The sequence below is a fragment of the Heterodontus francisci genome, chromosome 8, assembly GCF_036365525.1.
Source record: "Heterodontus francisci isolate sHetFra1 chromosome 8, sHetFra1.hap1, whole genome shotgun sequence".
NCBI lineage: Eukaryota > Metazoa > Chordata > Chondrichthyes > Heterodontiformes > Heterodontidae > Heterodontus > Heterodontus francisci.
This window is the reverse complement of record NC_090378.1, coordinates 115,466,876-115,493,594: the sequence shown is the minus strand read 5'-3', so window position 1 is coordinate 115,493,594 and position 26,719 is coordinate 115,466,876. Positions and strand designations below refer to the sequence as shown.

At 45.5% G+C, this 26,719-nt stretch overlaps 1 protein-coding gene across 8 annotated transcripts in view; it reads right to left on the bottom strand.

The window, feature by feature from the left end:
- Positions 1-26,719, bottom strand: part of LOC137373086 (2-5A-dependent ribonuclease-like) — a 95,781-nt gene that overhangs the window by 52,032 nt on the left and 17,030 nt on the right. For 2 of the 8 annotated variants that reach the window (XR_010975580.1, XM_068037956.1), the window contains exons 1-2: positions 16,238-16,441; positions 3,464-3,647 (exon numbers count right to left, since the gene is read on the bottom strand). The gene's annotated coding sequence lies outside the window, so the exon portion shown is untranslated. Of the gene's footprint in view, positions 1-2,375; positions 2,528-3,463; positions 3,648-10,017; positions 10,043-15,617; positions 15,736-16,237; positions 16,444-26,719 lie in introns of those variants that run through there. The other 6 variants (XM_068037950.1, XM_068037951.1, XM_068037952.1 and 3 more) reach the window with 6 other exon arrangements.

Sequence of the window (26,719 nt, the reverse complement as noted above, 5' to 3'; positions counted from 1 at the left end):
GGAAGAATCTAGAACTAGGGGTCACTGTTTAAAAATAAGTTGTTGCCCATTTAAGATAGCGATGAGGAGAAATTTTTTCTCTGAGGGTCGTGAGTCTTTGGAACTCTTCCTCAAAAGTCGGTGGAAGCAGAGTCTTTGAATGTTTTTAAGGCAGCGGTAGATAGATTTTTGATAAGCAACAGGGTGAAAGGTTATTGGGGGTAGATGGGAATGTGGAGTTCAGGTTACAATCAAATCAGCCATGATCTTATTGAATGGCAGAGCTGGCTCGAGGGGCCGAGGGGCCTACTCGTGCTCCTAATTTGTATGTTCATATGCTCATTCACTTAGCCAGTCCAGGTCACCTTGAAGCCTCCTTACATCCTCCTCACAACTTACAATCCCACCTAGTTTTGTGTCATCAGTAAATTTGGAAATATTACATTCGGTCCCCACATCCAAATTATTTATATAGATTGTGAACAGCTGTGGCCCCAGCATTGATCCTTGCAGTACCCCACTAGTAACAGCCTGCCATCCTGACAATGACCCATTTATTCCTACTCTCTGTTTTCTATCTGTTAACCAATCCTCGATCCATACCAGTATATTACCCCCAATCCCATGTGCTCTAATTTTGTTCACGAACCACCTGTGTGGAACCTGATCAAAAACCTTCTGAAAATTCAAATACACCACATCCACTGGCTCTCCTTTATCTATACTAAAAGTAACATCCTCAAAAAACTCCAACAAGTTTGTTAAACATGATTTTCCTTTCATAAATCCATGTTGACTCTGCCCAATCATATTATTTTCTAAGTGTCTAGTTATCACATCCTTTATAATAGATTCGAACATTTTCCCTGCTACTGACGTCAAACTAACAGGTCTGTAGTTCTCCATTTTCTCTCTCCCTCCTTTCTTAAATAGTGGGATTACATTTGCTACTTTCCAGTCTGCAGGAATCTTTCCAGAATCTATAGAATTTTGAAAGATAATCACCAATACATCCACTATCTCTATAGCCACCTTCTTCTACACTCTGGGATGTAGTTCATCTCATCCAGTGGATTTATCAACCTTCAATCCAGTTAATTTGAGTACCATCTCTTTATTACTATTAATTTCTTTCAGTTCCTCATTTTCACAAGTCCTTTGGTTCTCTAGTATTTCTGGGAGATTTGCTGTATCTTTCTCCCTGAAGAAAGACACAAAGTAATTGTTTAGTTTCTCCGGTGTTTCCCTATTCTCCATTATAAATTCTCCTGTCTCCCCCTGTAATGGGCCCATATTTGACATTGCGAATCTTTTCCTTTTCAAATACCTAAAGAAGCTTTTACAGTCTGCCTTTATGTTTCTCGCTAGCTTGCATTCATATTCTCTTTTCCCTTTCTTTATCAGTTTCTTGGTCATCCTTTGCTGGATTCTAAATTGCTCCCAGTCCTCGGGTTTATCACTTTTTCTGGCAACCTTATAAGCCACTTCCTTTGAACTAATGCAATCTTTAACTTCTTTTGTTAGCCATGGTTGATTCATCTTTCATGTTGAGTTTTTGTGTCTGATAAGAATTTATATTTGTTGTAGACCAAGTAATACTTCTTTAAATAGTCGTTTGGTAGGACAGAACTTGAGTATTGCTCTGACGGGTCAAGGCACTGCCCTGAGGAATGAACCAGCGAATGGCTGTCACTTATTTTGTTTAGCTGAAACATGCGCAATGTGTGCACATGTTCTTTCTGTCTTTTATTTGATATGTTTCGCCAGTCTCAGGGACATATGGCCCCCTCATACCTTCATAGTTTCTTTTGTTCAGATTTAAGACCCTAATTTCAGAATGAACTATATTACTTTCAAACTTAATGTAAAATTCTATCATATTATGGTCACTATTTCCCAAAGGCTCCTTTCCAGCAAGGTTATTAATTATCCCTTTCTCATTACATAATACTAAATTTAAAATAGCCCGATCCCTAGTTGGTTCTTCAACATACTGCTCCAGAAACCCATCTTGCACACAGTCCAAGAATTCATTCTCCACATCATTCATGCTGATTAGGTTTACCCAGTCTATATGTAAATTGATGTCGCCCATTATTACTGTATTACCCACGTTACATGCACCTTTAATTTCATGATTTATACTGTGTCCAACATAACCACTACTGTTTGGTGGCCTATGAACAACTCCCACTAATCTTAGCTCTATCCAAACTGATTCTACATCTTGCTCCTTTGATCTACGATCCTTTCTCATGAATGTACTCATCCTGTCCCTTATTAAGAGATGGCTTTTCCTTTTTGCTTATCCTTCCTAACTGACGAATATTCAGTTCCCAGTCTTGGTCACCCTGTAACCACGTCTCTGTAATGACAATTAAATCATATCCATTTACCTCTATTTGTGCCTTCAGATCATCTACCTTGTTGTGAATACTGCATGCATTCAGATAGAGTGCCCTTAACTTTGTCTTTTTAATATTAGTCCACGTTCTGATCCTATTTGATGCTTGCTTTCGCTTCGTCGGTCTTCTAATTTTGCTCGCTACTTTTCTACTTCCTGTTACCGGTTTTGCTTCCCTCCAATCTTCCTTTCCTGCCACAGTCAGATTATCAATTCCCTTATTGCTACCAAGCTCTTTTGGCTTCTCCTCTCTCTAAATTATCACATCTTCCCTCACTTTCAATTTCAAGCCCTCGCTACCACGAAAAAATTTGCAGGACCGTGAGGGAAGAGTAGGGGGAGGGGACTAATTGGATGGCTCTTTCAAAGAGCTGGCACAGACATGATGGGTCAAATGGCCTCCTTCTGTGCTGTGTGATTCTATCTTTAAGCAGACAAACAGTATAATTAACTGCCCAGCTGTCCTGTGCATTGAATGTGGCATCCAGCCCTTCTAAGTATTTTATTAACTAAATATCTATTAAAAGCCTTTGCAAATGGACTTTGAAGCCTGCAGCATCAGACTGTATTCTGAGATATGCTGCCAAAATGGAAGCACAGACAGGCCCTGTGTTACCAATCAAATTGGAATGTTGTTGATTAAATGATCCAAATGCGTGTTCATGAAACTTGTCCTTTCCAACCCGGAAACGGCCTGTTCACATGAAAGGAAAGATGAAAGATCTCAAACAGGTGCTGGGATTGGCAAGTTAACCACTTGTTTCCTGCTTGTAAATGTAATCTTTGTTTTAATTTGTTCAGCAAGAGCCAGTTTACGAAATGGTATATCGTCAGCAAGTAGTATGTCATTAAGATACTTTTAGCTTTCAATATTAATGCAGTTCTTGCACAAAGGGAGTAATCCAAACCAAGCTAATGTCCGAAATTAAAGTAAACACCAAGAGGTACAGTTTTTAAAATGGTCAGATTCTAAACTCGGAGAAAATCGCCGAGTTACAAACTGTTCATCCAAGTTCTTTGCCTTTTTTCTTGTTTAACAAAAAGGATTGAGCAATATACTTCTGATGAAGGGTCACTGACCTGAAACGTTAACTTTGCTTCTCTCTCCACAGTTGCTGCCAGAGCTGAGTATTTCCAGCGCTTTTTTGGTTTTGTTTTATTATTGAGTAATATGTTTCCTGCTTTCTTTCTCACCCTGTGCTTGCAGCTTGCATTTAGGTGGGTGTGGTGCTGAACCCAGCTCAGACATATCGTGTCCCGCCTCCTGTAAGCAAAGCAAACTAAACAGATGAGAAAGTGGAAAAGTTTAATATGCAAGAGTGATCCAGAGTGCTTCCCTCTTCTCCTACAACATACAGTAGTTTGGCAAAACTCTCAAGCTTTAACTTCACTCTAGAGGGCACAGAAATTGAAAAACTATTGGAGAGATTCCAAAATGCAATTGACAATAATGCTTATTGCCTCCCGGTCAAGCAACATCCTGATTTTAAAATTCTCATCCTTTTTTTCAAATTGCTCCTGGCCTCATCCCTCCCTATCTCAGTAATCTCCTCCAGACCCACAGCCCTCCGAGATATCTGAGCTCCTCTAATTCTGGCCTCTTGTGCATCCCTAATTTTAATCGTTCCACCACTGGTGGCTGCACCTTCATTTGCCCAGGTTCCAAGCTCTGGAATACCCTCTCTACACCTTGCTTTCCTCCTTTAAGACACTCCTTAAAACCTACCCTCTTTGGCTAGCTTTTGGTCATCAGACCTAATATCTCCTTATGTGGCTCGGTGTCATATTTTGTTTTATAATACTCCTCTGAAGTGCCATGGAGTGTTTTATTACATTAAAAGCACTATATAAGCTGTTGGGGTTGTTGTGTTGCCAACTGGAAATATCCAAGGCTTTTAGAAAGAAAGACTTGTATTTCTATTGCATCTTTCATAACTTCAGGAGAATCCAAAGAGCTTTACAGCCGATGAAGCACTCCTAAAGTGTAGTCATTGTTGTAATCTTAGAACCATACTTCACATAAGCAGGCCATTCAGCCTATTGCGTCTGTGCTGGCTCTTTTCGAGAGCTGTCCAATTAATCCCATTCCCCTACTTCGGGGGTAGGCGGGGATGTGGAGTTAAGGTGACAATCAGATCAGCAATGATCTTATTGAATGGCAGAGCAGGCTCGAGGGGCCGAGTGGCCTATTCCTGCTCCTAATTCATATGTTTGTATGCACTCTTTTCCCATAGCCCTGAAAATTTTTCCTTTTCTAGTATTTATTCAATTCCCATTTTGAAGTTACTGTTGAACCTGATTCCGTCGTCTTTTCAGCAGTGCATTCCAGGTTATAACTACTCAATGCATAATGCAGGCAATGTGACAGCCAATTTGCACACAGCAAGCTCCTACAAACAACAATGTGATAATGACCAGATCGCCTGTTCTACTGATTTTGATTGAGGGATAAATATTGGTCAAGATACTTGGGAGAACTCCCCTGCTCTTCTTCGAAATAGTGCCTTAGGATCTTTTACATACACCTGAGAGAACAGATTTGTAAGAATGACCATATAAAATCTTAAGAAATTAACTGAATATCATAGAAATAGCTCTCTTTTTTTCTTTCTCCCTGTAGCCTGACAGATTAGACACAGACACAGGACGGCATAGGCCATTTATCTCTGCTAAGGACATAATTTTAAGCAAAGGCCTTTGAGTAAGCATTCCCAGGCTTGATCTTACCCCACATATCTAAACAACTGTCTGAAGTAAAGTTAACAAGATGTCCTTACAAGAAATAAGCAGAGGGGTGAAGACATGGGCTGGGGTTGGAATGGGATGGGTCTACTTTGGGTGCCTGTACCCTGGCAATTGGATAACTGAGTGGGAAGATGTACTCGAACAAGTGATTGGCAGGAGATGTCCAACAGCCCCCAGAGATAAAGTATATAAACGGGTGGCCGAGAAGGGAAAAACACGGACGAAGGGAGGAGGCTCTTTAGGTTGGATCCATGCTAACTTCAGCTGAACACCCTGATCAACCTCAAGGCGTGAAAGAGACTGTTAGGGCAGGCAGCAGGCTGCTCTGTCTGTCCTATTTGCAACCAGTAAACCTTCTCACCCATCATGGGTCCTATGTTTACTGTGTCTATTCTGATTATGTGAACTACTGCAATAACGCTTCTCACTAAACCACTTGTAACCCCTCGACTCTTTCCAGTAATCTGTGATCCCCAAACCAAATCTTGCAGGTTTTAACATATCATCTGAAAGACAGCACCTGCGACAGTGCAGTGCTCCCTCAGTACTGCACCGGGAATATTGGCCTGGATTATGTGCTCAAGTCTCTGGAGTGGGACTTAAGCCCACGAACTACTGACTCAAAGGCAAGGCGGCTACCCTCTGACTAACAGCTTTATAGATAAGTGGCAAGTACCTATGTAAAAGCTGATGTATTATAGATGATGTAACTTGAACCTTCTCCTGCCAAGTAACGTATGAGGGAACCCATTGATACCTAACAGCAGTGTTGCTTGACAACCAGTGTAAATTATATCTTTTGCCATCTTCCTTCTCCAAGATAGGCATTGATCTCGCCTCCATCCTGGGTCCTCTAACTTGTAGTGCAGTATCCACCCGTGAGACTCTTCCTCATGATGTGTCCCAGATATCGAAGCCTGCTGTTAATCCGAGAGCAGCAAAAGTACGCAGTCAGCATTACCAGAGTTATACTGTAGGCTGCCATAGTTGAAAATCCGTATTAAAGCGTGCAGGATCTAGTCTCAGTAATGGTGACCATGAAACTACTGGATGGTCGTTAAAACCCAATGTGGTCCTCCAATGTTCTTTAGGGAAGGAAATCTGCCATCCTTTCCTGGTCTGGCCGACATGTGACTCCAGACCCACAGCAATGTGGTTGATTATTAACTGCCGTCTGAAATGGCCCAGCAAGTCACTCAAGTTGTATCAAACACTACAGAAAAACTGAAAAAATAAAACTGGATGTACCACCCAGTATCCAGCTAGGCACCGGAAACGACAGCGGCACACCCTGCCCTGTCGACCCTTCAAAGTCCTCCTCACTAACATCTGCAGACTTGTGCCAAAATTGGGAGAACTGTCCCACAGACTAGTCAAGCAATAGTCTGACATAGTCATACTCACCAAATCATACTTTACAGACCGTGTCCCAGACCCCCTCCATCACTATCCCTGAGTATGTCCTGTTGCACCGACAGGACAGAGCCAGCAGAGGTGGGGACACAGTGGTATACAGTCAGGAGGGAGTGGCCCCGGGAGTTCTCAACATCGACTCCGGACCCCCATGAACTCACAGGTCAAATATGGGCAAGGAAACCTCCTGCTCATTACCACCTACCACCCTCCCTCTGATGATGAATCAGTACTCCTCCATGTTGAATACCACTTGGGAGAAGTGCTGAGGGTGGCAAGGGTGCAGAATGTCCATCACAAAGAGTGGCTCGGCAGCACCACTACTGACTGAGCTGGCCATGGCGTGAAGGACATAGCCAGTGTGGGCCTTTGGCAGGTGGTGAGGGAACCAATAAAAGCAACAAACCTACATGACCTTGTCCTCACCAATCTACCTATTACACAGGCATCTGTCCATGATAGTATTGGTAGGAGTGACCACCGCACTGTCCTTGCAGAGATGAAGTCCCATCTTCACACTGAGGATACCCTCCATTGTGTTGTGTGGCACTACCACCGTGCTAAATGGGATAGATTCAGAGCAGATGTAGCAACTCAAAAGTGGGCATCCATGAGGCACTGTGGGCCATCAGCAGCAGCAGAATTGTATTCAATCACAATCTGTATCCTCATGGCCCAGCATATTCCCCACACTACCATTACCATCAAGCCAGGGGATCAATCCTTGTTCAATAAAGAGTGCAGGAGAGCAAGCCAGTAGCAGCACCAGGCATAGCTGAACATGAGATGCCAACCTGCTGAAGCTACAACACAGGACTACCTGCATGCAACATACAGTGCAAAGCAATCCCATACCTAACAGATTCGATCAAAGCTCTGCATCCAGTCATGAACAGTGGATGGCAATTAAACAACTAACCGGAGGAGGAGGCTCCACAAATATCTCCATTCACCATGGAAAGGGTGCTCATTGCATCATTACAATAGCAAGTCTGAAGCATTTGAAACATTCTTCAGCCAGAAGTGCCGAGTGGATGATCCATCTCGGCCTCCTCCATCACAGATGCCAGTTTTTAGCCAATCCGATTCACTCCACCTAATATCAAACAACAGTAAGTGCACTGGACACTGCAAAGGCTACGGGCCCCGACAACATCCCAGCTGTATTACTGAAGACTTGTGCTCCAGAACTAGCTGTGTCCCTAGACAAGCTGTTCCAGAACAGCTACAACACTGGCATCTACCCAACAATGTGGAAAATTGCCCAGGTATGTCCTGTACACAAAAAGCAGGACAAATCCAATCTGGCCAACTATTGGCCCATCAGTCTACTTTCAATCATCAGCAAAGTGGTGGAAGGTGTCATTGACAGTGCTATTTGATAGCACTTACTCAGCAATAACTGGCTTAACAATCTCAGTTTGGGTTCCACGAGGCTCCAGACCTCATTACAGCCTCAGTCCAAAAAAGGGACAAAAGATCTGAATTCCAGAGGTGAGGTGAGAGTGGCTGCCATTGACATCAGGGCAACATTTGACTGAGTATGTCATCAAGGAGCCCAATGAAATCGAAGTCAATGGGAATCAGGGAGAAAACTCTCCGCTGGTTGAATTTATACCTTGCACAAAAGGAAGAACATGGTAGTTGTTGGAGGCCAATTATCTCAGCCCCAGAACATCGCTGCAGGAGTTCCTCAGGGGAGTGTCCTAGGCCCAAATAGCTTCAGCTGCTTCATCAATGACCTTCCCTGTATTACAGGGTCAAAAGTGGGGATGTTTACTGATGACTGCACAATGTTCAGTACCATTTGTGACTCCTCAGACACTGAAGCAGTCTGTGCTCGCATGCAGCAAGACCCAGACAACATTGTCACTTCGACTGAGAAGTGGCAAGTAACATTCATGCCACACAAATGAATGGCAATGAACATCTCCAACAACAGAGAATCTAACCATCACTTCCTGCATTCAATGGCATTCCCATCGCTGAATTCCCCCACTATCAACATCCCAGGGGTTACATTAATCACAAACTGAACTAGACCTTTAGGAAAGACATGAGGGCATTGGCAAGAGTACAGAAAGAGTACAGAAAAGATTCACGAGAATGATTCCAGGGTTGAGGAAGCTCAGTTATAAAGATAGATTGGAGAAGTTAGGACTGTTTTCCTTGGAGAAGAGAAGGCTGTGAGGTGATTTGATAGAGGTATTCAAAATCATGAGGGGTCTAGACAGAGTAGATAGAGAGAAACTGTTCCCACTCGTGAAAAGATCAAGAATGAGAGACCTCCTTCTGCACTGTAACAATTCTGTGATAAATACCGTGACTACAAGAGCAGGTAAGAGGCTGGGAATTCTGCAACAAGTAACTCACCTCCTGACTCCCAAAGCCTGTCCACCATCTACAAGGCACAAGTCAGGAGTGTGATTTTATTTTTATTTTTTATTTTATTTAGAGATACAGCACTGAAACAGGCCCTTCGGCCCACTGAGTCTGTGCCGACCAACAACCACCCATTTATACTAACCTTACAGTAATCCCATATTCCCTACCACCTCCCTACACTAGGGGCAATTTACAATGGCCAATTTACCTATCACCTGCAAGTCTTTGGATGTGGGAGGAAACCGGAGCACCTGGCGAAAACCCACGCAGACACAGGGAGAACTTGCAAACTCCGCAGGAATACTCTCCACTTGCCTGGATGGGTGCAGCTCCAACAACACTCAAGAAGCTCAACACCATCCAGGACAAAGCAACCTGCTTGATCGGTACCCTACCCACCACCTTCAACATTCACTCCCTCCACCGCCGATGCACAGTGGCAGCAGTGTATACCATCTACAAGATGCACTGCAACAACTCACCAAGACTCCTTCGAAAGCACCTTCCAAACTCGCAACCTCTACCACTTAGCATGGGAATACGACTACCTGCAAATTCCGCTCCAAGCCACACACCATCCTGACTCGGAAATATATCGTCCTTCCTTCACTGTTGTTGGGCCAACATTCTGGAACTCCCTCCCTAACAGCACTGGCTGTATCTACATGAGAAGGACTGCAGCAGTACAAGAAGGCAGCTCACCACCACCTTCTCAAGGGCAATTACGGATGGGCAATAAATGCTGGCTTTGCCAGTGATGCCCATATCCCGTGAATGGGTAAATAAGAAAGACCAGGGTGAGGAGAAGCACATTAGAGTTCTTGAAATGTGACCCAGTCTCCAATGAGTGAAGGAGGGAAGGATGAACAAGAGGTAAACAGCTGCAACACCTGAGCCGACTAACCCAGCTACTGGGAGAAGGGTAGTTCATGCCAGCCTGTGGTGTGTGCTGTTGTATAATGTGTCTTATTGTGGCTTTGGTGTGTCTTTGCTTCACCATTGGTGGCCATACCTTCATCTTTCTGAGCACTAAGCACTGGAATTCCATCCCTGTCTCTCTTCCCTCCTTTAAGATGCTCCTTAAAACCTACCTCTTTGACCAAGCTTTTGGTCATCTGTCTTAATATCTCATTTTGTGGCTCGGTTCCAAATTGTTTTCTGATAAAGCTCCTATGAAGTGCACTATTTAAATATAACAAAAAGTGAAAGTGCTGGAAATACTCAGCAGGCCAGGCAGCATCTGTGGAGAAGGAAACAGAGTTAATGTTTCAGGGTGATGACCTTTCAGAAGTATTTTGCTTTTATATAAATACAAGTTCTTCTGTCCCGGGCGACAGAGCTTCACCTTCCTGAAGCTCGGGGCGGAACTTTACCAACCACATGGCAACTGTCTTGGAGGCTGGTGGGGGGTGGGGGGGGGGGGGGGTGCGGCAGCGCGGGTGCCAGTAAAATGGCAGGGGAACCCCTCACAGCAGAACCACAACCTTGTCCAGCTGCTGGGCTTATTTCCCAGGGCAGTCAAGCAGCAGGATTGGGAATGTGCAGGATGACACACGCAGGCAATTGACAGCGATGTTGGGGGAATTTTACATTTTCCATGGGGCACAAGGGTTCCACAGTGTCAGCGGCTCACCTGCCCAAAGGAGGCGAGAGCTCAGAGGCAGCTGAGTGGTGGCAGGAAGTGGCAGGTGGAAGTGGCAGCCATTGAGTACACCTGTGTTGTCAACTAAGCAGGTTGAGGTTCAGATAGTTTAGTTTAGTTTAGAGATACAGCACTAAAACAGGCCCTTTGGCCCACTGAGTCTGTGCCAACCATCAACCACCCATTTATACTAATCCGACACTAATCCCATATTCCTACCACATCCCCACCTGTCCCTATATTTCCCTACCACCTACCTATACTAGGGGCAATTTATAATGGCCAATTTACCTATCAACCTGCAAGTCTTTTGGCTTGTGGGAGGAAACTGGAGCACCCGGAGAAAACCCACGCAGACACAGGGAGAACTTGCAAACTCCACACAGGCAGGACCCAGAATTGAACCCGGGTCACTGGAGCTGTGAGGCTGCAGTGCTAACCACTGCACCACTGTGCCGCCCCACCACTGCACCACTGTGCAAAGGATTGAAAGGTTGCAGGTATTGCACAGTGGGAACCCATATTGGAGGGAAGTTATTGGAAGGGTGTGTCCCAGGTCCACTTCATCTAGTGCAGCCAGCACTAGCAGGTCGAGAGGATATGAACCTTGAGGGCTCCAATTCTCAATGGGTGCTATGCACTCTAGTGAGAAGAGTGGGAGAGAGAGACAGGTTCAGCCACATGAAGTGGGGTTGCAAGAGCCAGAGGAGCAGCAGCCTCATGAGGGTGCAAAGGGATGGTGAGGAGGGGACACAGGACTAATGAAGGCTCATGTTAGCAGAGGACGCTGCTCAGCTGAAAGAGTTGACAGACAGAGGCTTAGTTACATGGAGATATGAGAGCACCGGTGTCTCCGAAGACTGTCTGTCCAGACAGGTGCTCGAGGACGTGTGTGGAATGCTGGAGGATGAATTCAGGTCAATGGGACCTAGTGGCCACCCATTGCCTGTGGGGATGAAGGTGACCATGGGGCTCAACCTTTATGCTCCAGGGATCGTCTGGAGACATCCGTGGGATCTCCTAGTCAACAGCCCATCACAGCTGCATCAAGCAGGTGACAGAGGCTGTGTACCAGAGGGCATGGAAATAGACCAGGGATCACACTGATCAGGCCATTCAGGCTGAGAGGGGGATAGGGCTCGGGGCCAGGCTGGGTTTCCTCAGGTGCAGGGGGGAATTGATTGACTACATGCATGTGGCATCAAGATTCCCACAGAGCAGCCAGGAGCCTTCGGGAACAGGTAGGGGGTTCCACTTGCTGAATGTTCAATTAATTTGTGACGATTGTGTAAAAGGATCCTGCAGTTGTGTGCACAGTTCCCGGGAAGCTGCCACAACTCGTACATCCTGAGCCAGTCCCAGGTGCCTCAGCTCTTCAGGCCACCAGAATGCCTTCGTAGACGCATCCCGGGTGATCAGCGCTACCCACTAAAGGCATGACCAACACAAAGGCTGGGGACACCTGCAACCACTGCCATGGGACAACAAGGGCGGCCATTGCACATGCCATAGGCCTTCTGAAAATGAGGTTGAGATTCCTGCATAGATCTGGGGAATCCCTGCAATATGCCTCTTTCTGGGTCTCACATATCGTGCTGGTGCGCGGTGCTCTGCACAACCTGGCACTCCAGAGTAGAGATGCAATAAAGAATGACACTAACATTGAGTGCACTGCCTCCACCAAGGATGAGCTGGAGGAGGTGTGAGACCAGACACCAGTGGAAATGCACCTGTGGGTCTGATGTCAACGGGCATTGGCATGAGTGCCAGGGAGACACGCGGCTCCTGCATAATGTCAAGCATGGAAGAAGCTGTGATGAAACGAACAATGACTTGGAGGAATTATGAAAATAAAAACTCAACTGTTAAACTAAACCACAAGAACATGGACACTTATACCACAAACAAAATGCAGTAGCAGTCATGTGACCCCCCTCCTGTACTGGAAATCAACAAGCCTGTCTGCAGATATGAAACTCATTAAGCTCATCTGAAATTACTCTGGGGACAACCCCTTTGAAATTGAAAGGAACACCGTCAATTTTTTCTATTTTAAATGTTGTTTATATCTTCATAGTGTTTAAGAATTTAGTTATTGTAATTAAAGAGTTAATTTATTGATTTAAAGACACCTGGTTTGGTTAGCCTCATTCGCGGGTGGGGGGGGGGGGGGGGGGGGAATTAATAGATGGTACAATTTGGTTGGGTCTCTCTTTAATTTGGAATGTTTCATATGATATGTTGGCCAATCTGTGGAATGATGGGATTGAATTAACAGTGCGTTGGTCCCACCACAATCAGAATCATATATTTTGATTGGGGGCTTCCACTGGAGCGGTCGGTCGTAGCAATGACTCCTATCAACATGAATGAACTAACAAAGGGTTCTAGAACCAGACTGACTCACAACCCAAACCAAAATGAATAGGTGTGAAGTAGCACATTATTACATCAATTGATAGCTATGAACAAAGAACAAAAGAACAAAGAACAAAGAACAGTACAGCACAGGAACAGGCCATTCGGCCCTCCAAGCCTGCACCAATCTTGATGCCTGCCTAAACTAAAACCTTCTGCACTCCCGGGGACCGTATCCCTCTATTCCCATCCTATTCATATTTGTCAAGATGCCTCTTAAATGTCGCTCTCGTACCTGCTTCCACCACCTCCCCCGGCAGCAAGTTCCAGGCACTCACCACCCTCTGTGTAAAGAACTTGCTTCGCACATCCCCTCCAAACTTTGCCCCTCTCACCTTAAACCTATGTCCCCTAGTAACTGACTCTTCCACCCTGGGAAAAAGCTTCTGACTATCCACTCTGTCCATGCCGCTCAAAACTTTGTAAACCTCTATCATGTCGCCCCTCCACCTCCGTCGTTCCAGTGAAAACAATCCGAGTTTTTCCAACTTCTCCTCATAGCTAATGCCCTCCAGACCAGGCAACATCCTGGTAAACCTCTTCTGTACCCTCTCCAAAGCCTCCACGTCCTTCTGGTAGTGTGGCGACCAGAATTGCACGCAATATTCTAAGTGTGGCCTAACTAAAGTTCTGTACAGCTGCAGCATGACTTGCCAATTTTTATACTCTATGCCCCGACCGATGAAGGCAAGCATGCCGTATGCCTTCTTGACTACCTTATCCAACTGCGTTGCCACTTTCAGTGACCTGTGGACCTGTACGCCCAGATCTCTCTGCCTGTCAATACTCCTAAGGGTTCTGCCATTCACTGTATACTTCCCACCTGCATGAGACCTTCCAAAATGCATTACCTCACCTTTGTCCGGATTAAACTCCATCTGCCATTTCTCCGCCCAAGTCTTCAACCGATCTATATCCTGCTGTATCCTCTGACAATCCTCATCACTATCCGCAACTCCACCAACCTTTGTGTCGTCCGCAAACTTACTAATCAGACCAGCTACATTTTCCTCCAAATCATTTATATATACTACAAACAGCAAAGGTCCCAGCACTGATCCCTGCGGAGCACCACTAGTCGCAGCCCTCCATTCCGAAAAGCACCCTTCCACTGCTACCCTCTATGACCGAGCCAGTTCTGTATCCATCTTGCCAGTTCACCTCTGATCCCTTGTGACTTCACCTTTTGTACCAGTCTGCCATGAGGGACCTTGTCAAAGGCTTTACTGAAGTCCATATAGACAACATCCACCGCCCTTCCCTCATCAATCATCTTCGTCACTTCCTCAAAAAACTCAATCAAATTAGTGAGACACAACCACCCCTTCACAAAACCATGCTGCCTCTTGCTAATAAGTTTGTTTGTTTCCAAATGGGAGTAAATCCTGTCCCGAAGAATCCTCTCTAATAATTTCCCTACCACTGACGTAAGGCTCACCGGCCTATAATTTCCTGGATTATCCTTGCTACCCTTCTTAAACAAAGGAACAACATTGGCTATTCTCCAGTCCTCTGCGACCTCACCTGTAGCCAATGAGGATGCAAAGATTTCTGTCAAGGCCCCAGCAATTTCTTCCCTTGCCTCCCTCAGTATTCTGGGGTAGATCACATCAGGCCCTGGGGACTTATCTACATTAATGCTTTGCAAGACGCCCAACACCTCCTCCCTTTTGATAACGACATGACCGAGACTATCTACACTCCCTTCCCTAGACTCATCATTCACTAAGTCCTTCTCTTTGGTGAATACTGATTCAAAGTACTCATTTAGTACCTCGCCCATTTCCTCTGGCTCCACACATAGATTCCCTTCTCTGTCCTCAAGTGGGCCAACCCTTTCCCTAGTACCCTCTTGCTCTTTATATACGTATAAAAAGCCTTGGGATTTTCCTTAATCCTGTTTGCCAAATGACTTTTCATGACCCCTTTTAGCCCTGCTGACTCCTTGCTTAAGTTCCTTCCTACTGCTACTACCAGTCGCATCTTCCCCTCCCTTCCCCTGTCAGCATTCCGAAGGGATCATTCCCTCCGCGACACCCTGGTCCACTCCTCCATTACCCCCACCACCTCGTCCCCGTTCCAGGGCACCTTCCCCTGCAATCGCAGGAGGTGTAATACCTGCCCATTTACCTCCTCTCTCCTCACTATCCCAGGCCCCAAACACTCCTTTCAGGTGAAGCAGCGATTTACTTGTACTTCTTTCAATGTAGTGTACTGTATTCGCTGCTCACAGTGTGGTCTCCTCTACATTGGGGAGACCAAGCGCAGACTGGGTGACCGCTTTGCGGAACATCTCCGCTCAGTCCGCAAGCAGGACCCTGAGCTTCCGGTTGCTTGCCATTTCAACACTCCCCCTTGCTCTCATACTCACATCTCTGTCCTGGGATTGCTGCAGTGTTCCAGTGAACATCAACGCAAGCACGAGGAACAGCATCTCATCTACCGATTAGGCACACTACAGCCTGCCGGACTGAACATTGAGTTCAATAATTTCAGAGCATGACAGCCCCCCATTTTACTTTCATTTTTAGTTATTTTTTCTTCCTTTTTTTTTTTACATTCTTTTTTACATTTTTTACAATCTTTTTTTGCATTTATTTCATTTCATCTTAGTTTGTTCAGTTTGCTTACCCACGGTTTTTTTCAGGTTTGCACTTGCTGCTATTCAATATTCAGTGTATTCACACCTTTTCTGTACTAATGCTTTGGCTTTCAACACACCATTAACATATTGTTTGCCTTTGCTCCGTGACCTTTTGGTCAGCTATGTGGCCTGGTCCAATCTGCACCTTCTCCTTTGTTATCTCTTGCCCAACCCCCACCTCACTTGTTTATAATCTGTGACTTTTCTAATATTTGTCAGTTCCGAAGAAGGGTCACTGACCCGAAACGTTAACTCTGCTTCTCTTTCCACAGATGCTGCCAGACCTGCTGAGTGGTTCCAGCATTTCTTGTTTTTGTTTCAGATTTCCAGCATCCGCAGTATTTTGCTTTTATTTTAGTGCGCAGAGGGATGTTGTTCGTGACGTCACCGCGCAAGCGAGCAGGGTCACGTGGGTTGGCGTCGGCCTGACGGCCAACTCAGCCCCTCAAAATGGTGAGCGAGGAGGCGCGCTGCAGATGTCGGACGATCGTCCTTGTCAACTACTCGGATTCAGTAAAGATAAAACAGACTGGAGGTATTAAAAAAACACAATTTATAATAAATCCAAGCGGAATGAATGCGTTGAGCGCCGCGATCGGCCAAGTACCTCAGTGGGTTTTCGGGCCATTGTCACCTTCTGTCCGGGCCCTCAGTTGTTTGTTTGTGGGAGGAATTCCGCCGCCACCGACACAATGCTTATGTGTTGGTCGCTTTTTAAAGAGAAGTTAAAAGTATAAGTGGCAGGCGGCGATTGGAGTTGCGATGTCATTTCCGGTATCGGGCGGTGTCGGCAACATCATGCGGGTGTGGGGGAAGAGGCAGTAGAGCGCAGGCGCGCAGAGCCGGCACCGGAACATGCGGCTGAGGAGGAGGAGGCAACAGAGCGCAGGCGCGCAGAGCCGGCAACCGGAGGCGACCATGTGGCGCTTGGAAAATCTGTTCCACCAATCAATATAGTCATGGCTGATCAGGAGTGCGTGGGAATATTCAAGTCTGGAGGTAACGAAGGTTACTAAGCAGCAGACAAGCTGAGACAGGGCAAAGTCAATGGATGTTACAAGGTTGGGAATAGGTGGTCTTGGTGATGGCACGAATGAATATGAGATCAGAAGCTCATTTTCTGGGTCAAATGTGACACCGAGGCTTAATGTCAGACTGTTTCCAGGGTGATGGATGGAGCTGCTAGCTAGAGAATGGAGTTTGGAGTGGGGACCAGAAACAATGGGTTTCCAGTATTTAATTGGAAATTTCTGCTCAGCTGGTACTTGGATGCCGGATAAGCTGTGTGAGAAATCAGAGTCAGCGAGGGGGTCGAGAGGTGTTGGTGAGGTTGAGCTGGGTATTGTCATCATACATGTTAAACCTGACTGTGTTTTCAGATGTAGTTGCTCATAGGCAGCTTGTGGATTCTTTTTATTTGTTCATGGGATGTGGGTGTCGCTGGCTAGGACAGCATTTATTGCCCATCACTAATTGCCCTTGAGAAGGTGGTGGTGAGCTGTCTTCCTGAACCACTGTGCTGTTAGGAAGGGAGCTCCAGGATCTTGACCCAGCGACAGTGAAGGAATGGTGATATAGTTCCAGGTCAGGGTGGTGTGTGACTTGGAGGGGAACTTGCGGGTGGTGGTGTTCCCGTGCATCTGCTGCCCTTGTCCTTCTAGTTGGTTGAAATCGCAGGTTTGGGAAGTGCTGTTCAACAGATAGATGAGGAGGGGGCCAAGGAGAGATCCTTGTGGGGGCACTCATTGCAGCTAATTCTCTGGCTATGACTGAATTGATAATGGAACCAGGTGAGAGCAATCCCACTCAGCTGGATGACAGTGGAGAGCTGTTGGAGCGGGTGAGATGGTCAACTGTGTCAAAAGCTGCTGACAGCTTGCGAAGGACGAGGAGGTAGTTTACCTTTATCACAGTCACATAGCATGTCAGTTGTGACTTTGGTAAGAGCCGTTTCAGTACAGTGGCAGGGGCAGAAATCTGATTGCAGGCATTCAGATGTGGACATCTGGGCAGGATGGGAATGGATTTGGGAGGCGGCAACCAATCAAAGACCTTGGAGAGGAAAGGGAGGTTGTAGATGGGGTGGTAGTTTGTAAGGATGGAGAGGGTCAAGGGTGGATTTTTTTTATGAGTAATGATTTGAAGGAAAGAGGGACAGAACCAGGAAGAGTGGGAGAACTGATAGCAGCCTCAGCCAGGAGGGGACGTTGGGCGCTCAGCAATTTAGTGCGACTAGGATCGAGAAAGCAGGAGGCGAGTCTCATGGAGAAGATGAGCTTATCGAGCATGAGGGAAGATAGGAGAATAAGGCTGTGATCCGGCTGCAGTGTGATTGGATACTGCCACTTGCTTGGGTGCAGCTCCAACAATGTTCAAATCCAGGACAAAGCAGTCTGGTCTGATCAGCACTCCCTCCATCAGTATGCTGCAAGTGCAGAACATACTGTGTACAGCACTGACTGTAGCAAGTCACCAAGACATCCTCTGCGGCACCTACCAAACCTGCAGTCAGTATCACCTAGAGGAATGTGGGTACTAGGTACAGACAAAAACACCACTTCCAGATTCCCCTCTACCCTCATGTGGTAATCCATCGCCACTCCTTAGTTATCACTGTGTCAAAATCCTGGCGCTCCCTCCGATATGGGGGAAACCTTCGCCATACAGGCTACAGCAGTTCAACATGACGGCTCACCAGCACCTTCTTAAGGGAAAGTAGGGACGGTCAATAAAAACTGCCCCCGACCAGTGGCGGCCAAATCCCAGGAATCAATTTTTAACACCTGCAGAAGTGAGTGTACCACTGTTGCCTCCTGGCCATATGTCGTCCAGACTCCACTATAATTCTGAGCAAAAGGGTGCAAATGATGATTATTGGGAAATGTGATGTTACTGATCTTCAACGCAAGCACACTGATGCATCCTTTAGCTCATGGGAGGATATTGAGGCTGGACTCTGGTTACAGATCGATAAGCATAGGCAAACACTGGGTGTACACTGTCTCTCACCTCAGACTGGGCTTCAGTTTAAGAAAGTGTGCAGTATGTGGTCAGTTAGTGAAATACTGGTGTGGACACTAATAATTATTTTGTTTTGACAGGGGGAGCCTGGGCACAGAACCGGTGATCATTTCAATATGGTAAGTGACTTTTGAATACGATCTAATGGTGTTTGAATATATCAACCTGTTAATCTTGAGCAGTAGGATGCAAATGATGACAGTGTTTTCATGTTGATTTCACCGTGAGGCTCAAAGTAAACGCTCTGATGTGTCCTGCATCTCCCTGGGAGCATATTCCACCATTAACTCTTCAGGAAATAGAGCTTTAGTCCCTCTAGCTGGTTGTACAGTTTTTCATCTGGTATATCTGCTCATCTAGTCATTCCACAGAAAATGGCAGGTACAATGAGCTGAATTCCAGAGGTGAGGTGAGAGTGACTACCCTTGGGATCAAGGCAATGTTTGACTGAGTGTGGAATCAAAAGGAGTCCCAGCAGAATTGAAGTCAATGGGAATCAGAGGGAAATTCCATGCTGGCTAGAGTCATACCTAGCACAAAGAAAGATGGTTGTGGTTGTTGGAGACTAACCATCTCAGTTCCTGGACATCGCTGCAGTAGTTCCTCAGGATAGTGTCCGAGGCCCAACCATCTTCAGCTGCTTCATTAATGACTTACCCCAAAACCATCCCCCCCCCTCCCTCCCGCACCCCCCATCAGAAGGTCAGAAGTGGGGATGTTTGCTGATGATTCAGTTTCATTCGCAACACCTAAGATACTGAAATAAAAACAAGAAATGCTGGAAATACTCAGCAGATTTGGCGGCATCTGTGGAGAGAGAAACAGAATTAATGTTTCAGGTCAGTGACCCTTCTTCAGAAGCTGTTCTAGCCCACATGTAGAAAGACCTGGGCGCAACATTCAGACTTGGGCTGATAATTAGAAAGTAACATTTGTACCACACAAGTGCCAGGCAGTGACCACCTCCAACAAGAGAGAATCTAACAGTGTCCCTTTGACATTCAACAGCATTACCTTTGCTGAATCCCTCACTATTAATATCTTGGGGACTACCATTAACCAGAAACTTCCACCATCGGCTTAAATATTGTGGCTACAGCGTAATACTCGATACTCTAGAATAACTTGGGAGGTTTTGCTCCTGCCTGTTTGGCACAGTATCATCCCCGGCCTGGCTCAGCCAATAGATACCTTATAAAAACTGAAATTCCTGTATTTGGACAGGGTGATTGTTTCTTGATCACAGCCTGTTCATGTTTGTAAAGTATGATTCTCAACTTTAAAGTGATTTATATTTTCTGTGACTGACGGAAACGGTCTAAATGCGGTTTGTTTTCTCTCTGACATGACTGGTCAGTTCACAGTGCAGAAACAAGGCTCAAAGAATGGTCAGTTTTTTAAAAAAAAAACACAAAACCAATACCTCAGCTGTGCTGGGCTGCTGTTAACTCTTGTTTCTGCTGTGCTCCAACAGGGACTGCCGAATGGGAACAGACTCAATCAGTGTGCATTGATTGTGGATCTTGCTGCTCCGAGGAATCCAGACCAGACGTTAAGACTGTTCACATAACAGATTGCAGTGTGTTGGGTCTTTAACTCGAGCGATGGTTTACTGACATCGAGGGAATGAACCGTTTCAAACAGTAGGTTTTTAAAAACAGTAGATGAGCTGTTTGAATGGTGGAAGGGGCTCAAGGCGCTCAATGGCCCACTCCTGGTCCTATGCTGTGTAGTGTGTAGACAGGGCAAGGAGCAGTACAGGCACCTTTTTTTTTAATAGACGGCCTGCCCTCCCATTGTTCGTTCCCTCTGCTCTGTCTTTTGGGGAAGCACTGGGCAGGTCCTTGTCAAGGATGAGTTGTTCTGTGGGTCAGCACAGAACTGATCCTGCAGCCTACCAGCCTCACAGTCCACAGAACTGCAGGCACATTGCAGACTGTAAAATCAGATAGACAAGTCAGACACTGGTATTTGACATTTTTTTTAAATGACAGCTGTGATGTCAGGGTGTAACATGAAGACGTAGTTCTACACTTGAATAAAGTGAATCTTTGCAAGGTTCCAGGTTTTTAACACAGGGCTAGGACAGCCTCACCTGCAGTGTGGTAACAGCTTTTGTTGCTTTTTCCTTCTCATTCTTGTTTTCAAATCTCTCCATGGCCTCATCCCTCCCTATCTCTAATTTCCTCCATCCCCACGACTCTCCAGGATATCTGCACTCCTTGAATTCTGGCTTAAACATTCTCGATTTTAATTGTTCACCATTAGCTGTGAGGTCAGCTGTCAAGGCCATAGACTGTGGAATTTCCTCCCTCACTGTTTCTCTGTACCTCTCTCCTTCTAAGATGCTCCTTAAAACCTACCTCTTTGACCACACTCCTGACCACCTGCCCTAATATCTCCTTGTGTGGTGCCTTGAAGTTGGATTTAACTTTATAATGCTCCTGTGATGCACCTTGGGTTTTATTATGTTAAAGGTGCTATCTAAATACAAGTTGTTGCTTGTGCTGTTTCAATTGGAATCTCCTGCTGTGCACATTAGGGTGTAGATGATCAGCAGTGCTTCTAACAACTAATAACCCTGCCCACTGCAAATGTGCCGAGACGGCTTCAGCTGCTCAGGAATACTTCAGGATGTTCCTGTTGTTTATCCCTTCTGCTCGTCTCCTACCTGTCAGTGCCCAAACTCAGCTATAATTCTGAGCGGAGGGATGCAAATTTAAACATTAAACAAAATTTGCTGAGACCCATTATTTTTTCTGTAAGAAATGACTGATATTTTGAACAAAAAGAGTTCCTGACATTTTCTTTTCTCTTGAACAATATGCGTCTCAAATTCAAATCATACCCTAATTTTTTCAACGGAAATTTTTCCTGGGTGGCGCAGTGGTTAGCACCGCAGCCTCACAGCTCCAGCAACCCGGGTTCAGTTCTGGGTACTGGCTGTGCGGAGTTTGCAAGTTCTCCCTGTGACCGCGTGGCTTTCCGCCGGGTGTTCTGGTTTCCTCCCACAACCAAAGGTTTGCAGGTTGATAGGTAAATTGGTCATTGTAAGTTGCCCCTAGTGTAGGTAGGGGGTAGGAGAATGATGGGGATGTGGTAGGCAATATGGGATTAATGGGTGGTTGTTGGTCGGCACAGACTTGGTGGGCCGAAGGGCCTGTTTCAGTGCTGTATCTCTAAATAAATAAAATTTAAAAAATTGTTCCATTGTACCAAATCAGAATTGGACCGGTTGCAAATTGGGAAATGTGATGTTACTGATCTTCAAAGCAAACACTGTGATACATCCTTCAGCTCACAGGAGGATATTGAGGCTGGACTCTGGTTACAGATCGATAACCATAGGAAAACACTGGGTGTACACTGTCTCTCACCTCAGACGGGGCTTCAGTTTAAGAAAGTGTGCAGTGTTTGGACAGTTGGTGATATACTGGTGTGGGCACTAATATTTATTTCATGTTGTTGACAGGGGGAGCCTGGGCACAGAACCTGTGACCATTTCAATATGGTAAGTGACTTTTGAATACGATCTACTGGTTTTGTTTGAATATATCTACCTGTTAATCTTGAGCAGTAGGATGCGAATGATGACAGTGTTTTCATGTTGATTTCACCATGAGGCTCAAAGTAAACGCTCTGATGTGTCCTGCAGCTCCCCGGGAGCATATCCTACCATTCACTCTTCAGGAAATAGGGCTTTAGTCCCTCTAGCTGGTTGTACAGTTTTTCATCTGATGTGATTCCTCAACTCGTCATTCCACCAAAAACTCAATATAACATTCACCATTCCAGAATACCTTGTGGATTTTGTTCACTGCTGGTTACTTTTTTTTTGTTCTTTGGCTGTGTGTGTCGCTCACAAGGCCACGATTTATTGCCCATTCGTAACTGCCCTTGAGAAGGTGGTATTGAGCTGCCTTAGAATCATAGAACATTTGCTACACATGAGGCCATTCAGCCCATCCTGTCTGTGGGTGAAGAGCTACCCAGCCTAATCCCATCTTCATGTACTTGGTCTGTAGCCCTGCAGGTCACAGCTCTTCAAGTAGACATCCAATTACTTTTTGAATGTGGTGAGAGTTTCTGCCTCTACCACCCTTTCTGGCAGTGAGTTCCAGGTCCCTGCCACCCTCTGGGGTGGGGGGGGGGAAACATGTTTCCTCATCTCCATTCTCATCCTTCTACTAATTACTTGAAGCCTGTGTCCCCTGGTTTTTGACCCATCTGCCAAGGGAAATAGGTTGTCCTTATTTACTCTGTCTAGGTCATCCATAAATTTGCACACCTCAATTAAGTCATCCCCTCAGCCACCTCTTGTTCCAAGGAAAACAACACCAGCCTATGGAATCTTTCTTTCTTAGCTAAATTTCTTCTAGTCCTGGCAACATCCTCATAAATCTCCTCTGCACCCTGTCCATTGCAATTGTAGTTTTCCTGTAATGTGGTGACCAGAACTGTACACAGTGCTCTATCTGCAGTCTAACTAATGTTGTATACAGTTCTAGCATAAACTCCCTGTATTCTATGTTGTATTCTATGCCTTGGCTAATAAAGGAAAACATGCCGTATGGCCCCTTAACCACCTTATCAACCTTTCGTGCTACATTTAAAGATCTGTGAACATGCACTCCAGGGTCCATCTGTCCCTCCATACTACTCCGTATCCTCCCATTTATTATGTATTTCCTTGCCTTGCTGCACCTCCCAAAATGAATGACCTTGCACTTCTCCGGATTGAGTTCCATTTGCCACTTTTCTGCCCAACTGACCAGACCAGCTATATCTTCCTGCAATATAAAGTTTTTCTCCTCACTGTCAACCACACGGCCAATTTTTGCAACATCTGCAAACTTTATCATGCCCCTACATTGCATCTAACTCATGAATATAAACTACAAAAAGCAAGGGACCAAGTACTGAGTCCTGCGGAATCCCACTGGTAACAGCCTTCCAGTTGCAAAAACATCCATCAAGCAGTACCCTTTGCTTCCTGTCACTCAGCCAATATTGGATCCAACTTGCAACTCTTGCTTGGATCTTGAGGGCTTTTACCATTTTGACCAGCCTGCCATGTGGAACCTTGTCAAAAGCCTTGTGTCAGGCAAACCCCCACCTGTCAAGAATAAGGAAAATTAATTTCGCCTGTTGAGCATTGATGTTGAACTGCTGATGAAGAAAGAACATGCTTTAAAAAACAATTGGAAAATTTGGCTGGGGAGAGACATTTAGCATATCCACAGACAGTACTTCAAAGAACAAAGGGGCTATTCCCTGCTCCAATTTAACCCACAATGGACTTTTGATTACCAGACGTTGAAGGTGGAAAGGCTAGCATTCCAGGTTAACTGGTAAGATGGCCGAATACACAAACAGTCCTGGTGGGGCCGGTTTGATCACATGGCTGGCCAACTTGGAATTGTTTGAAGTATGTTGCTGATCTTCAAAGCAAACACTGCGATACAGCTCATGGGAGGATATTGAGGCTGGGCTCTGGTTACATTTAGATAACCGTAGGCAGACACTCAGTGTGCGCTGTCTCTCACCTCAGACTGGGCTTCAGTTTACGCAAGTGTGCAGTATGTGGTCAGTTGGTGATATACTGGTGTGGACACTAATAATTATTTTGTGTTGTTTACAGGGGGAGCCTGGGCACGGAACCTGTGATCATTTCAATATGGTAAGTGACTTTGAATACGATCTAATGGTGTTTGAATATATCAACCTGTTAATCTTGAGCTGTAGGATGCAAATGATGACAGTATTTTCATGTTGATTTCACCATGAGGCTCAAAGTAAACGCTCTGATGTGTCCTGCATCTCCCTGGGAGCATATTCCACCATTAACTCTTCAGGAAATAGAGCTTTAGTCCCTCTAGCTGGTTGTACAGTTTTTCATCTGATGTATTTGCTCATCTAGTCATTCCACAGAAAATGGCAGGTACAATGAGCTGAATTCCAGAGGTGAGGTGAGAGTGGTTACTCATGGGATCAAGGCAATTTTTGTCTGAGTGTGGAATCAAAAGGGGTCCCAGCAGAATTGAAGTCAGTGGGAATTAGGGGGAAATTCCATGCTGGTTGGAATCATACCTCGCACAAAGAAAGATCTGTTTGTTGGAGGCCAATCATCTCAGTCCCAGGACATCGCTGCAGGAGTTCCTCAGGGTAGTGCCCTAGGCTCAACTATCTTCAGCTGCTTCATTAATAGCCTTCCCTCCATCATAAGGTCAGAACAGGGGATGTTTGCTGATGATTCAGTTCCATTTGCAACACCTCAGATACTGAAGCTGTTCTAGCCCACATTTAGAAAGACCTGGGCAACATTCAGACTTGGGCTGATAAGTAGAAAGTAACATTTATACCACACGTGCCAGGCTAACCATCTCCGACAAGAGAGAATCTAACTGTCCCTTTGACATTCAACAGCATTACCATTGCTGGATCCCTCACCATCAACATCCTGGGGACTACCATTAACCAGAAACTTAATAGCACCATGGGCATGAATACCGTGACTGCACACTAACACTTGATACTCGAGAATAACTTGGGAGGTTTTGCTCCTGCCTGTTTGGCACTGTATCATCCCTGGCCTGGCTCAGCCAATAGATACCTTTATAAAAACTGAAATTCCTGTATTTGGACAGGGTGATTGTTGCTTGATCACAGCCTGTTCATATTTGTAAAGTATGATTCTCAACTTTAAAGTGATTTATATTTTCTGTGACTGACGGAAACGGTCTAAATGCGGTTTGTTTTCTCTCTGACATGACTGGTCAGTTCACAGTGCAGAAACAAGGCTCAAAGAATGGTCAGTTTTTTAAAAAAAACACAAAACCAATACCTCAGCTGTGCTGGGCTGCTGTTAACTCTTGTTTCTGCTGTGCTCCAACAGGGACTGCCGAATGGGAACAGACTCGATCAGTGTGCATTGATTGTGGATCTTGCTGCTCCGAGGAATCCAGACCAGACGTTAAAACTGTTCACATAACAGATTGCAGTGTGTTGGGTCTTTAACTTGAGCGATGGTTTACTGACATCGAGGGAATGAACCGTTTCAAACAGTAGGTTCTTTGTGAAGAGAAAATCCTCTGGTCAGTGGGTCCATACATTTGGAGGGGTGTGTTTTTAAAAAAAAAAATAGAATTAGCTAAACTTGAGTCCTGGATTGAACAGTCACCGGGATCTGATTAGGTGCACGTCTGAAGCTGGGCAATGAAAAATTTCTAAACTGAGTCTATTTGGTTCATATTCGGCAAGGGTATTAAGGGAAGTGGAGGTACGATACAGATCAGTGATGAGCTGTTTGAATGGTGGAAGGGGCTCAAGGCGCTCAATGGCCCACTCCTGGTCCTATGCTGTGTAGTGTGTAGACAGGGCAAGGAGCAGTACAGGCACCTTTTTTTAATAGACGGCCTGCCCTCCCATTGTTCGTTCCCTCTGCTCTGTCTTTTGGGGAAGCACTGGGCAGGTCCTTGTCAAGGATGAGTTGTTCTGTGGGTCAGCACAGAACTGATCCTGCAGCCTACCAGCCTCACAGTCCACAGAACTGCAGGCACATTGCAGACTGTAAAATCAGATAGACAAGTCAGACACTAGTATTTGACATTTTTTTTAAATGACAGCTGCGATGTCAGGGTGTAACATGAAGACGTAGTTCTACACTTGAATAAAGTGAATCTTTGCAAGGTTCCAGGTTTTTAACACAGGGCTAGGACAGCCTCACCTGTAGTGTGGTAACAGCTTTTGTTGCTTTTTCCTTCTCATTCTTGTTTTCAAATCTCTCCATGGCCTCATCCCTCCCGATCTCTAATTTCCTCCATCCCCACGACTCTCTAGGATATCTGCACTCCTTGAATTCTGGCCTAAACATTCCCGATTTTAATTGTTCATTGGCTGTGAGTTCAGCTGTCAAGGCCATAGACTGTGGAATTTCCTCCCTCGCTGTTTCTCTGTACCTCTCTCCTTCTAAGATGCTCCTTGAAACCTACCTCTGACCAAACTCCTGACCACCTGCCCTAAAAGGTCATAAGAACTAGGAGCAGGCGTAGGCAATTCAGCCCTTCGA